Consider the following 15,840-nt stretch of genomic DNA (forward strand, 5'->3'; position numbering starts at 1 on the left):
AGTTTTCTTCTCAATGAATGCTTTTTCCTTCACGTTTCCCAAGGTAAACATTCAATTATAATCCGTTTTACCTAAAAATGTAAAAAAATTCAACTTACAATCAATTATGAGATTATATGATCATTTAAAGGCATAAATAAAGCTTTTGAAGGCATAAGTGACTATAAAAGAAGTTTTCTTCTCAATGAATGGTTTTTGCATCACGTTTCCCGAGGTAAACATTCAATTATTATCTGTTTTAACCCAAAACGTAAAAAAATTCAACTTAAAATAAGTTATAAGATTATATAATCATTTAAAGGGAGAAATAAAGCTTTTGAAGGCATAAGTGACTATAAAAGAAGTTTTCTTCTCAATGAATGCTTTTTCCTTCACGTTTCCCGAGGTAAACATTCAATTATAATCTGTTTTACCAAAAAATGTAAAAAAATTCAACTTAAAATCAATTATGAGATTATATGATCATTTAAAGGCATAAATAAAGCTTTTGAAGGCATAAGTGACTATAAAAGAAGTTTTCTTCTCAATGAATTGTTTTTGCATCATGTTTCTCGAGGTAAACATTCAATTATAATCTGTTTTAACCCAAAATGTAAAAAAATTCAACTTAAAATAGGTTATAAGATTATATAATCATTTAAAAGGAGAAATAAAGCTTTTGAAGGCATAAGTGACTATAAAAGAAGTTTTCTTCTCAATGAATGGTTTTTGCTTCACGTTTCCCGAGGTAAACATTCAATTATAATCTGTTTTAACCCAAAACGTAAAAAAATTCAACTTAAAATAAGTTATAAGATTATATAATCATTTAAAGGGAGAAATAAAGCTTTTGAAGGCATAAGTGACTATAAAAGAAGTTTTCTTCTCAATGAATGGTTTTTGCTTCACGTTTCCCGAGGTAAACATTTAATTATAATCTGTTTTAACCCAAAACGTAAAAAAAATTCAACTTAAAATCAATTATGAGATTATATGATCATTTAAAGGCATAAATAAAGCTTTTGAAGGCATAAGTGACTATAAAAGAAGTTTTCTTCTCAATGAATCGTTTTTGCATCACGTTTCTCGAGGTAAACATTCAATTATAATCTGTTTTAACCCAAAATGTAAAAAAATTCAACTTAAAATAAGTTATAAGATTATATAATCATTTAAAGGGAGAAATAAAGCTTTTGAAGGCATAAGTGACAATAAAAGAAGTTTTCTTCTCAATGAATGCTTTTTCCTTCACGTTTCCCAAGGTAAACATTCAATTATAATCTGTTTTACCTAAAAATGTAAAAAAATTCAACTTACAATCAATTATGAGATTATATGATCATTTAAAGGCATAAATAAAGCTTTTGAAGGCATAAGTGACTATAAAAGAAGTTTTCTTCTCAATGAATGGTTTTTGCATCACGTTTCCCGAGGTAAACATTCAATTATTATCTGTTTTAACCCAAAACGTAAAAAAATTCAACTTAAAATAAGTTATAAGATTATATAATCATTTAAAGGGAGAAATAAAGCTTTTGAAGGCATAAGTGACTATAAAAGAAGTTTTCTTCTCAATGAATGCTTTTTCCTTCACGTTTCCCGAGGTAAACATTCAATTATAATCTGTTTTACCAAAAAATGTAAAAAAATTCAACTTAAAATCAATTATGAGATTATATGATCATTTAAAGGCATAAATAAAGCTTGTGAAGGCATAAGTGACTATAAAAGAAGTTTTATTCTCAATGAATGGTTTTTGCATCACGTTTCCCGAGGTAAACATTCAATTATAATCTGTTTTAACCCAAAACATAAAAAAATTCAACTTAAAATAAGTTATAAGATTATATAATCATTTAAAGGGAGAAATAAAGCTTTTGAAGGCATAAGTGACTATAAAAGAAGTTTTCTTCTCAATGAATGGTTTTTGCATCACGTTTCCCGAGGTAAACATTCAATTATAATCTGTTTTAACCCAAAACGTAAAAAAATTCAACTTAAAATAAGTTATAAGATTATATAATCATTTAAAGGGAGAAATAAAGCTTTTGAAGGCATAAGTGACTATAAAAGAAGTTTTCTTCTCAATGAATGCTTTTTCCTTCACGTTTCCCGAGGTAAACATTCAATTATAATCTGTTTTACCAAAAAATGTAAAAAAATTCAACTTAAAATCAATTATGAGATTATATGATCATTTAAAGGCATAAATAAAGCTTTTGAAGGCATAAGTGACTATAAAAGAAGTTTTCTTCTCAATGAATGGTTTTTGCATCACGTTTCCCGAGGTAAACATTCAATTATAATCTGTTTTAACCCAAAACGTAAAAAAATTCAACTTAAAATAAGTTATAAGATTATATAATCATTTAAAGGGAGAAATAAAGCTTTTGAAGGCATAAGTGACAATAAAAGAAGTTTTCTTCTCAATGAATGCTTTATCCTTCACGTTTCCCGAGGTAAACATTCAATTATAATCTGTTTTACCAAAAAATGTAAAAAAATTCAACTTAAAATCAATTATGAGATTATATGATCATTTAAAGGCATAAATAAAGCTTTTGAAGGCATAAGTGACTATAAAAGAAGTTTTCTTCTCAATGAATTGTTTTTGCATCACGTTTCTCGAGGTAAACATTCAATTATAATCTGTTTTAACCCAAAATGTAAAAAAATTCAACTTAAAATAGGTTATAAGATTATATAATCATTTAAAAGGAGAAATAAAGCTTTTGAAGGCATAAGTGACTATAAAAGAAGTTTTCTTCTCAATGAATGGTTTTTGCTTCACGTTTCCCGAGGTAAACATTCAATTATAATCTTTTTTAACCCAAAACGTAAAAAAATTCAACTTAAAATAAGTTATAAGATTATATAATCATTTAAAGGGAGAAATAAAGCTTTTGAAGGCATAAGTGACTATAAAAGAAGTTTTCTTCTCAATGAATGGTTTTTGCTTCACGTTTCCCGAGGTAAACATTCAATTATAATCTTTTATAACCCAAAATGTAAAAAAAATTCAACTTAAAATCAATTATGAGATTATATGATCATTTAAAGGCATAAATAAAGCTTTTGAAGGCATAAGTGACTATAAAAGAAGTTTTCTTCTCAATGAATGGTTTTTGCATCACGTTTCTCGAGGTAAACATTCAATTATAATCTGTTTTAACCCAAAATGTAAAAAAATTCAACTTAAAATAAGTTATAAGATTATATAATCATTTAAAGAGAGAAATAAAGCTTTTGAAGGCATAAGTGACAATAAAAGAAGTTTTCTTCTCAATGAATGCTTTTTCCTTCACGTTTCCCAAGGTAAACATTCAATTATAATCTGTTTTACCTAAAAATGTAAAAAAATTCAACTTACAATCAATTATGAGATTATATGATCATTTAAAGGCATAAATAAAGCTTTTGAAGGCATAAGTGACTATAAAAGAAGTTTTCTTCTCAATGAATGGTTTTTGCATCACGTTTCCCGAGGTAAACATTCAATTATAATCTGTTTTAACCCAAAACGTAAAAAAATTCAACTTAAAATAAGTTATAAGATTATATAATCATTTAAAGGGAGAAATAAAGCTTTTGAAGGCATAAGTGACTATAAAAGAAGTTTTCTTCTCAATGAATGCTTTTTCCTTCACGTTTCCCGAGGTAAACATTCAATTATAATCTGTTTTACCAAAAAATGTAAAAAAATTCAACTTAAAATCAATTATGAGATTATATGATCATTTAAAGGCATAAATAAAGCTTTTGAAGGCATAAGTGACTATAAAAGAAGTTTTCTTCTCAATGAATTGTTTTTGCATCACGTTTCTCGAGGTAAACATTCAATTATAATCTGGTTTAACCCAAAATGTAAAAAAATTCAACTTAAAATAGGTTATAAGATTATATAATCATTTAAAAGGAGAAATAAAGCTTTTGAAGGCATAAGTGACTATAAAAGAAGTTTTCTTCTCAATGAATGGTTTTTGCTTCACGTTTCCCGAGGTAAACATTCAATTATAATCTGTTTTAACCCAAAACGTAAAAAAATTCAACTTAAAATAAGTTATAAGATTATATAATCATTTAAAGGGAGAAATAAAGCTTTTGAAGGCATAAGTGACTATAAAAGAAGTTTTCTTCTCAATGAATGGTTTTTGCTTCATGTTTCCCGAGGTAAACATTCAATTATTATCTGTTTTAACCCAAAACGTAAAAAAAATTCAACTTAAAATCAATTATGAGATTATATGATCATTTAAAGGCATAAATAAAGCTTTTGAAGGCATAAGTGACTATAAAAGAAGTTTTCTTCTCAATGAATGGTTTTTGCATCACGTTTCCCGAGGTAAACATTCAATTATTATCTGTTTTAACCCAAAACGTAAAAAAATTCAACTTAAAATAAGTTATAAGATTATATAATCATTTAAAGGGAGAAATAAAGCTTTTGAAGGCATAAGTGACTATAAAAGAAGTTTTCTTCTCAATGAATGCTTTTTCCTTCACGTTTCCCGAGGTAAACATTCAATTATAATCTGTTTTACCAAAAAATGTAAAAAAATTCAACTTAAAATCAATTATGAGATTATATGATCATTTAAAGGCATAAATAAAGCTTTTGAAGGCATAAGTGACTATAAAAGAAGTTTTCTTCTCAATGAATTGTTTTTGCATCACGTTTCTCGAGGTAAACATTCAATTATAATCTGGTTTAACCCAAAATGTAAAAAAATTCAACTTAAAATAGGTTATAAGATTATATAATCATTTAAAAGGAGAAATAAAGCTTTTGAAGGCATAAGTGACTATAAAAGAAGTTTTCTTCTCAATGAATGGTTTTTGCTTCACGTTTCCCGAGGTAAACATTCAATTATAATCTGTTTTAACCCAAAACGTAAAAAAATTCAACTTAAAATAAGTTATAAGATTATATAATCATTTAAAGGGAGAAATAAAGCTTTTGAAGGCATAAGTGACTATAAAAGAAGTTTTCTTCTCAATGAATGGTTTTTGCTTCATGTTTCCCGAGGTAAACATTCAATTATTATCTGTTTTAACCCAAAACGTAAAAAAAATTCAACTTAAAATCAATTATGAGATTATATGATCATTTAAAGGCATAAATAAAGCTTTTGAAGGCATAAGTGACTATAAAAGAAGTTTTCTTCTCAATGAATGGTTTTTGCATCACGTTTCCCGAGGTAAACATTCAATTATTATCTGTTTTAACCCAAAACGTAAAAAAATTCAACTTAAAATAAGTTATAAGATTATATAATCATTTAAAGGGAGAAATAAAGCTTTTGAAGGCATAAGTGACTATAAAAGAAGTTTTCTTCTCAATGAATGCTTTTTCCTTCACGTTTCCCGAGGTAAACATTCAATTATAATCTGTTTTACCAAAAAATGTAAAAAAATTCAACTTAAAATCAATTATGAGATTATATGATCATTTAAAGGCATAAATAAAGCTTTTGAAGGCATAAGTGACTATAAAAGAAGTTTTCTTCTCAATGAATTGTTTTTGCATCACGTTTCTCGAGGTAAACATTCAATTATAATCTGGTTTAACCCAAAATGTAAAAAAATTCAACTTAAAATAGGTTATAAGATTATATAATCATTTAAAAGGAGAAATAAAGCTTTTGAAGGCATAAGTGACTATAAAAGAAGTTTTCTTCTCAATGAATGGTTTTTGCTTCACGTTTCCCGAGGTAAACATTCAATTATAATCTGTTTTAACCCAAAACGTAAAAAAATTCAACTTAAAATAAGTTATAAGATTATATAATCATTTAAAGGGAGAAATAAAGCTTTTGAAGGCATAAGTGACTATAAAAGAAGTTTTCTTCTCAATGAATGGTTTTTGCTTCACGTTTCCCGAGGTAAACATTCAATTATTATCTGTTTTAACCCAAAACGTAAAAAAAATTCAACTTAAAATCAATTATGAGATTATATGATCATTTAAAGGCATAAATAAAGCTTTTGAAGGCATAAGTGACTATAAAAGAAGTTTTCTTCTCAATGAATGGTTTTTGCATCACGTTTCCCGAGGTAAACATTCAATTATTATCTGTTTTAACCCAAAACGTAAAAAAATTCAACTTAAAATAAGTTATAAGATTATATAATCATTTAAAGGGAGAAATAAAGCTTTTGAAGGCATAAGTGACTATAAAAGAAGTTTTCTTCTCAATAAATGCTTTTTCCTTCACGTTTCCCGAGGTAAACATTCAATTATAATCTGTTTTACCAAAAAATGTAAAAAAATTCAACTTAAAATCAATTATGAGATTATATGATCATTTAAAGGCATAAATAAAGCTTTTGAAGGCATAAGTGACTATAAAAGAAGTTTTCTTCTCAATGAATTGTTTTTGCATCACGTTTCTCGAGGTAAACATTCAATTATAATCTGTTTTAACCCAAAATGTAAAAAAATTCAACTTAAAATAGGTTATAAGATTATATAATCATTTAAAAGGAGAAATAAAGCTTTTGAAGGCATAAGTGACTATAAAAGAAGTTTTCTTCTCAATGAATGGTTTTTGCTTCACGTTTCCCGAGGTAAACATTCAATTATAATCTGTTTTAACCCAAAACGTAAAAAAATTCAACTTAAAATAAGTTATAAGATTATATAATCATTTAAAGGGAGAAATAAAGCTTTTGAAGGCATAAGTGACTATAAAAGAAGTTTTCTTCTCAATGAATGGTTTTTGCTTCACGTTTCCCAAGGTAAACATTTAATTATAATCTGTTTTAACCCAAAACGTAAAAAAAATTCAACTTAAAATCAATTATGAGATTATATGATCATTTAAAGGCATAAATAAAGCTTTTGAAGGCATAAGTGACTATAAAAGAAGTTTTCTTCTCAATGAATCGTTTTTGCATCACGTTTCTCGAGGTAAACATTCAATTATAATCTGTTTTAACCCAAAATGTAAAAAAATTCAACTTAAAATAAGTTATAAGATTATATAATCATTTAAAGGGAGAAATAAAGCTTTTGAAGGCATAAGTGACAATAAAAGAAGTTTTCTTCTCAATGAATGCTTTTTCCTTCACGTTTCCCAAGGTAAACATTCAATTATAATCAGTTTTACCTAAAAATGTAAAAAAATTCAACTTAAAATCAATTATGAGATTATATGATCATTTACAGGCATAAATAAAGCTTTTGAAGGCATAAGTGACTATAAAAGAAGTTTTCTTCTCAATGAATCATTTTTGCATCACGTTTCTCGAGGTAACCATTTAATTATAATCTGTTTTAACCCAAAACGTAAAAAAAATTCAACTTAAAATCAATTATGAGATTATCTGATCATTTAAAGGCATAAATAAAGCTTTTGAAGGCATAAGTGACTATAAAAGAAGTTTTCTTCTCAATGAATCATTTTTGCATCACGTTTGTCGAGGTAAACATTCAATTATAATCTGTTTTAACCCAAAATGTAAAAAAATTCAACTCAAAATAAGTTATAAGATTATAGAATCATTTAAAGGGAGAAATAAAGCTTTTGAAGGCATAAGTGACAATAAAAGAAGTTTTCTTCTCAATGAATACTTTTTCCTTCACGTTTCCCAAGGTAAACATTCAATTATAATCTGTTTTACCTAAAAATGTAAAAAAATTCAACTTAAAATCAATTATGAGATTATATGATCATTTAAAGGCATAAATAAAGCTTTTGAAGGCATAAGTGACTATAAAAGAAGTTTTCTTCTCAATGAATGGTTTTTGCATCACGTTTCCCGAGGTAAACATTCAATTATTATCTGTTTTAACCCAAAACGTAAAAAAATTCAACTTAAAATAAGTTATAAGATTATAGAATCATTTAAAGGGAGAAATAAAGCTTTTGAAGGCATAAGTGACAATAAAAGAAGTTTTCTTCTCAATGAATACTTTTTCCTTCACGTTTCCCAAGGTAAACATTCAATTATAATCTGTTTTACCTAAAAATGTAAAAAAATTCAACTTAAAATCAATTATGAGATTATATGATCATTTAAAGGCATAAATAAAGCTTTTGAAGGCATAAGTGACTATAAAAGAAGTTTTCTTCTCAATGAATGGTTTTTGCATCACGTTTCCCGAGGTAAACATTCAATTATTATCTGTTTTAATCCAAAACGTAAAAAAATTCAACTTAAAATAAGTTATAAGATTATAAAATCATTTAAAGGGAGAAATAAAGCTTTTGAAGGCATAAGTGACTATAAAAGAAGTTTTCTTCTCAATGAATGGTTTTTGCTTCACGTTTCCCGAGGTAAACATTCAATTATAATCTGTTTTAACCCAAAACGTAAAAAAATTCAACTTAAAATAAGTTATAAGATTATATAATCATTTAAAGGGAGAAATAAAGCTTTTGAAGGCATAAGTGACTATAAAAGAAGTTTTCTTCTCAATGAATGGTTTTTGCTTCACGTTTCCCGAGGTAAACATTCAATTATTATCTGTTTTAACCCAAAACGTAAAAAAAATTCAACTTAAAATCAATTATGAGATTATATGATCATTTAAAGGCATAAATAAAGCTTTTGAAGGCATAAGTGACTATAAAAGAAGTTTTCTTCTCAATGAATGGTTTTTGCATCACGTTTCCCGAGGTAAACATTCAATTATTATCTGTTTTAACCCAAAACGTAAAAAAATTCAACTTAAAATAAGTTATAAGATTATATAATCATTTAAAGGGAGAAATAAAGCTTTTGAAGGCATAAGTGACTATAAAAGAAGTTTTCTTCTCAATAAATGCTTTTTCCTTCACGTTTCCCGAGGTAAACATTCAATTATAATCTGTTTTACCAAAAAATGTAAAAAAATTCAACTTAAAATCAATTATGAGATTATATGATCATTTAAAGGCATAAATAAAGCTTTTGAAGGCATAAGTGACTATAAAAGAAGTTTTCTTCTCAATGAATTGTTTTTGCATCACGTTTCTCGAGGTAAACATTCAATTATAATCTGTTTTAACCCAAAATGTAAAAAAATTCAACTTAAAATAGGTTATAAGATTATATAATCATTTAAAAGGAGAAATAAAGCTTTTGAAGGCATAAGTGACTATAAAAGAAGTTTTCTTCTCAATGAATGGTTTTTGCTTCACGTTTCCCGAGGTAAACATTCAATTATAATCTGTTTTAACCCAAAACATAAAAAAATTCAACTTAAAATAAGTTATAAGATTATATAATCATTTAAAGGGAGAAATAAAGCTTTTGAAGGCATAAGTGACTATAAAAGAAGTTTTCTTCTCAATGAATGGTTTTTGCTTCACGTTTCCCAAGGTAAACATTTAATTATAATCTGTTTTAACCCAAAACGTAAAAAAAATTCAACTTAAAATCAATTATGAGATTATATGATCATTTAAAGGCATAAATAAAGCTTTTGAAGGCATAAGTGACTATAAAAGAAGTTTTCTTCTCAATGAATCGTTTTTGCATCACGTTTCTCGAGGTAAACATTCAATTATAATCTGTTTTAACCCAAAATGTAAAAAAATTCAACTTAAAATAAGTTATAAGATTATATAATCATTTAAAGGGAGAAATAAAGCTTTTGAAGGCATAAGTGACAATAAAAGAAGTTTTCTTCTCAATGAATGCTTTTTCCTTCACGTTTCCCAAGGTAAACATTCAATTATAATCAGTTTTACCTAAAAATGTAAAAAAATTCAACTTAAAATCAATTATGAGATTATATGATCATTTAAAGGCATAAATAAAGCTTTTGAAGGCATAAGTGACTATAAAAGAAGTTTTCTTCTCAATGAATCATTTTTGCATCACGTTTCTCGAGGTAACCATTTAATTATAATCTGTTTTAACCCAAAACGTAAAAAAAATTCAACTTAAAATCAATTATGAGATTATCTGATCATTTAAAGGCATAAATAAAGCTTTTGAAGGCATAAGTGACTATAAAAGAAGTTTTCTTCTCAATGAATCATTTTTGCATCACGTTTGTCGAGGTAAACATTCAATTATAATCTGTTTTAACCCAAAATGTAAAAAAATTCAACTCAAAATAAGTTATAAGATTATAGAATCATTTAAAGGGAGAAATAAAGCTTTTGAAGGCATAAGTGACAATAAAAGAAGTTTTCTTCTCAATGAATACTTTTTCCTTCACGTTTCCCAAGGTAAACATTCAATTATAATCTGTTTTACCTAAAAATGTAAAAAAATTCAACTTAAAATCAATTATGAGATTATATGATCATTTAAAGGCATAAATAAAGCTTTTGAAGGCATAAGTGACTATAAAAGAAGTTTTCTTCTCAATGAATGGTTTTTGCATCACGTTTCCCGAGGTAAACATTCAATTATTATCTGTTTTAACCCAAAACGTAAAAAAATTCAACTTAAAATAAGTTATAAGATTATAAAATCATTTAAAGGGAGAAATAAAGCTTTTGAAGGCATAAGTGACTATAAAAGAAGTTTTCCTCTCAATGAATGCTTTTTCCTTCACGTTTCCCGAGGTAAACATTCAATTATAATCTGTTTTACCAAAAAATGTAAAAAAATTCAACTTAAAATCAATTATGAGATTATATGATCATTTAAAGGCATAAATAAAGCTTAAGAAGGCATAAGTGACTATAAAAGAAGTTTTCTTCTCAATGAATTGTTTTTGCATCGCGTTTCTCGAGGTAAACATTCAATTATAATCTGTTTTAACCCAAAATGTAAAAAACTTCAACTTAAAATAGGTTATAAGATTATATAATCATTTAAAAGGAGAAATAAAGCTTTTGAAGGCATAAGTGACTATAAAAGAAGTTTTCTTCTCAATGAATGGTTTTTGCTTCACGTTTCCCGAGGTAAACATTCAATTATAATCTGTTTTAACCCAAAACGTAAAACAATTCAACTTAAAATAAGTTATAGGATTATATAATCATTTAAAGGGAGAAATAAAGCTTTTGAAGGCATAAGTGACTATAAAAGAAGTTTTCTTCTCAATGAATGGTTTTTGCTTCACGTTTCCCGAGGTAAACATTTAATTATAATCTGTTTTAACCCAAAACGTAAAAAAAATTCAACTTAAAATCAATTATGAGATTATATGATCATTTAAAGGCATAAATAAAGCTTTTGAAGGCATAAGTGACTATAAAAGAAGTTTTCTTCTCAATGAATCGTTTTTGCATCACGTTTCTCGAGGTAAACATTCAATTATAATCTGTTTTAACCCAAAATGTAAAAAAATTCAACTTAAAATAAGTTATAAGATTATAGAATCATTTAAAGGGAGAAATAAAGCTTTTGAAGGCATAAGTGACAATAAAAGAAGTTTTCTTCTCAATGAATGCTTTTTCCTTCACGTTTCCCAAGGTAAACATTCAATTATAATCTGTTTTACCTAAAAATGTAAAAAAATTCAACTTAAAATCAATTATGAGATTATATGATCATTTAAAGGCATAAATAAAGCTTTTGAAGGCATAAGTGACTATAAAAGAAGTTTTCTTCTCAATGAATCGTTTTTGCATCACGTTTCTCGAGGTAAACATTCAATTATAATCTGTTTTAACCCAAAATGTAAAAAAATTCAACTTAAAATAAGTTATAAGATTATAAAATCATTTAAAGGGAGAAATAAAGCTTTTGAAGGCATAAGTGACTATAAAAGAAGTTTTCTTCTCAATGAATGGTTTTTGCTTCACGTTTCCCGAGGTAAACATTCAATTATAATCTGTTTTAACCCAAAACGTAAAAAAATTCAACTTAAAATAAGTTATAAGATTATATAATCATTTAAAGGGAGAAATAAAGCTTTTGAAGGCATAAGTGACTATAAAAGAAGTTTTCTTCTCAATGAATGGTTTTTGCTTCACGTTTCCCGAGGTAAACATTCAATTATTATCTGTTTTAACCCAAAACGTAAAAAAAATTCAACTTAAAATCAATTATGAGATTATATGATCATTTAAAGGCATAAATAAAGCTTTTGAAGGCATAAGTGACTATAAAAGAAGTTTTCTTCTCAATGAATGGTTTTTGCATCACGTTTCCCGAGGTAAACATTCAATTATTATCTGTTTTAACCCAAAACGTAAAAAAATTCAACTTAAAATAAGTTATAAGATTATATAATCATTTAAAGGGAGAAATAAAGCTTTTGAAGGCATAAGTGACTATAAAAGAAGTTTTCTTCTCAATGAATGGTTTTTGCTTCACGTTTCCCAAGGTAAACATTTAATTATAATCTGTTTTAACCCAAAACGTAAAAAAAATTCAACTTAAAATCAATTATGAGATTATATGATCATTTAAAGGCATAAATAAAGCTTTTGAAGGCATAAGTGACTATAAAAGAAGTTTTCTTCTCAATGAATCGTTTTTGCATCACGTTTCTCGAGGTAAACATTCAATTATAATCTGTTTTAACCCAAAATGTAAAAAAATTCAACTTAAAATAAGTTATAAGATTATATAATCATTTAAAGGGAGAAATAAAGCTTTTGAAGGCATAAGTGACAATAAAAGAAGTTTTCTTCTCAATGAATGCTTTTTCCTTCACGTTTCCCAAGGTAAACATTCAATTATAATCAGTTTTACCTAAAAATGTAAAAAAATTCAACTTAAAATCAATTATGAGATTATATGATCATTTACAGGCATAAATAAAGCTTTTGAAGGCATAAGTGACTATAAAAGAAGTTTTCTTCTCAATGAATCATTTTTGCATCACGTTTCTCGAGGTAACCATTTAATTATAATCTGTTTTAACCCAAAACGTAAAAAAAATTCAACTTAAAATCAATTATGAGATTATCTGATCATTTAAAGGCATAAATAAAGCTTTTGAAGGCATAAGTGACTATAAAAGAAGTTTTCTTCTCAATGAATCATTTTTGCATCACGTTTGTCGAGGTAAACATTCAATTATAATCTGTTTTAACCCAAAATGTAAAAAAATTCAACTCAAAATAAGTTATAAGATTATAGAATCATTTAAAGGGAGAAATAAAGCTTTTGAAGGCATAAGTGACAATAAAAGAAGTTTTCTTCTCAATGAATACTTTTTCCTTCACGTTTCCCAAGGTAAACATTCAATTATAATCTGTTTTACCTAAAAATGTAAAAAAATTCAACTTAAAATCAATTATGAGATTATATGATCATTTAAAGGCATAAATAAAGCTTTTGAAGGCATAAGTGACTATAAAAGAAGTTTTCTTCTCAATGAATGGTTTTTGCATCACGTTTCCCGAGGTAAACATTCAATTATTATCTGTTTTAACCCAAAACGTAAAAAAATTCAACTTAAAATAAGTTATAAGATTATAGAATCATTTAAAGGGAGAAATAAAGCTTTTGAAGGCATAAGTGACAATAAAAGAAGTTTTCTTCTCAATGAATACTTTTTCCTTCACGTTTCCCAAGGTAAACATTCAATTATAATCTGTTTTACCTAAAAATGTAAAAAAATTCAACTTAAAATCAATTATGAGATTATATGATCATTTAAAGGCATAAATAAAGCTTTTGAAGGCATAAGTGACTATAAAAGAAGTTTTCTTCTCAATGAATGGTTTTTGCATCACGTTTCCCGAGGTAAACATTCAATTATTATCTGTTTTAACCCAAAACGTAAAAAAATTCAACTTAAAATAAGTTATAAGATTATAGAATCATTTAAAGGGAGAAATAAAGCTTTTGAAGGCATAAGTGACAATAAAAGAAGTTTTCTTCTCAATGAATACTTTTTCCTTCACGTTTCCCAAGGTAAACATTCAATTATAATCTGTTTTACCTAAAAATGTAAAAAAATTCAACTTAAAATCAATTATGAGATTATATGATCATTTAAAGGCATAAATAAAGCTTTTGAAGGCATAAGTGACTATAAAAGAAGTTTTCTTCTCAATGAATGGTTTTTGCATCACGTTTCCCGAGGTAAACATTCAATTATTATCTGTTTTAACCCAAAACGTAAAAAAATTCAACTTAAAATAAGTTATAAGATTATAAAATCATTTAAAGGGAGAAATAAAGCTTTTGAAGGCATAAGTGACTATAAAAGAAGTTTTCTTCTCAATGAATGGTTTTTGCTTCACGTTTCCCGAGGTAAACATTCAATTATAATCTGTTTTAACCCAAAACGTAAAAAAATTCAACTTAAAATAAGTTATAAGATTATATAATCATTTAAAGGGAGAAATAAAGCTTTTGAAGGCATAAGTGACTATAAAAGAAGTTTTCTTCTCAATGAATGGTTTTTGCTTCACGTTTCCCGAGGTAAACATTCAATTATTATCTGTTTTAACCCAAAACGTAAAAAAAATTCAACTTAAAATCAATTATGAGATTATATGATCATTTAAAGGCATAAATAAAGCTTTTGAAGGCATAAGTGACTATAAAAGAAGTTTTCTTCTCAATGAATGGTTTTTGCATCACGTTTCCCGAGGTAAACATTCAATTATTATCTGTTTTAACCCAAAACGTAAAAAAATTCAACTTAAAATAAGTTATAAGATTATATAATCATTTAAAGGGAGAAATAAAGCTTTTGAAGGCATAAGTGACTATAAAAGAAGTTTTCTTCTCAATAAATGCTTTTTCCTTCACGTTTCCCGAGGTAAACATTCAATTATAATCTGTTTTACCAAAAAATGTAAAAAAATTCAACTTAAAATCAATTATGAGATTATATGATCATTTAAAGGCATAAATAAAGCTTTTGAAGGCATAAGTGACTATAAAAGAAGTTTTCTTCTCAATGAATTGTTTTTGCATCACGTTTCTCGAGGTAAACATTCAATTATAATCTGTTTTAACCCAAAATGTAAAAAAATTCAACTTAAAATAGGTTATAAGATTATATAATCATTTAAAAGGAGAAATAAAGCTTTTGAAGGCATAAGTGACTATAAAAGAAGTTTTCTTCTCAATGAATGGTTTTTGCTTCACGTTTCCCGAGGTAAACATTCAATTATAATCTGTTTTAACCCAAAACGTAAAAAAATTCAACTTAAAATAAGTTATAAGATTATATAATCATTTAAAGGGAGAAATAAAGCTTTTGAAGGCATAAGTGACTATAAAAGAAGTTTTCTTCTCAATGAATGGTTTTTGCTTCACGTTTCCCAAGGTAAACATTTAATTATAATCTGTTTTAACCCAAAACGTAAAAAAAATTCAACTTAAAATCAATTATGAGATTATATGATCATTTAAAGGCATAAATAAAGCTTTTGAAGGCATAAGTGACTATAAAAGAAGTTTTCTTCTCAATGAATCGTTTTTGCATCACGTTTCTCGAGGTAAACATTCAATTATAATCTGTTTTAACCCAAAATGTAAAAAAATTCAACTTAAAATAAGTTATAAGATTATATAATCATTTAAAGGGAGAAATAAAGCTTTTGAAGGCATAAGTGACAATAAAAGAAGTTTTCTTCTCAATGAATGCTTTTTCCTTCACGTTTCCCAAGGTAAACATTCAATTATAATCAGTTTTACCTAAAAATGTAAAAAAATTCAACTTAAAATCAATTATGAGATTATATGATCATTTAAAGGCATAAATAAAGCTTTTGAAGGCATAAGTGACTATAAAAGAAGTTTTCTTCTCAATGAATCATTTTTGCATCACGTTTCTCGAGGTAACCATTTAATTATAATCTGTTTTAACCCAAAACGTAAAAAAAATTCAACTTAAAATCAATTATGAGATTATCTGATCATTTAAAGGCATAAATAAAGCTTTTGAAGGCATAAGTGACTATAAAAGAAGTTTTCTTCTCAATGAATCATTTTTGCATCACGTTTGTCGAGGTAAACATTCAATTATAATCTGTTTTAACCCAAAATGTAAAAAAATTC

This window comes from Theobroma cacao, chromosome 5 (assembly GCF_053813885.1).
Source record: "Theobroma cacao isolate CCN51 chromosome 5, ASM5381388v1, whole genome shotgun sequence".
Lineage (NCBI taxonomy): Eukaryota > Viridiplantae > Streptophyta > Magnoliopsida > Malvales > Malvaceae > Theobroma > Theobroma cacao.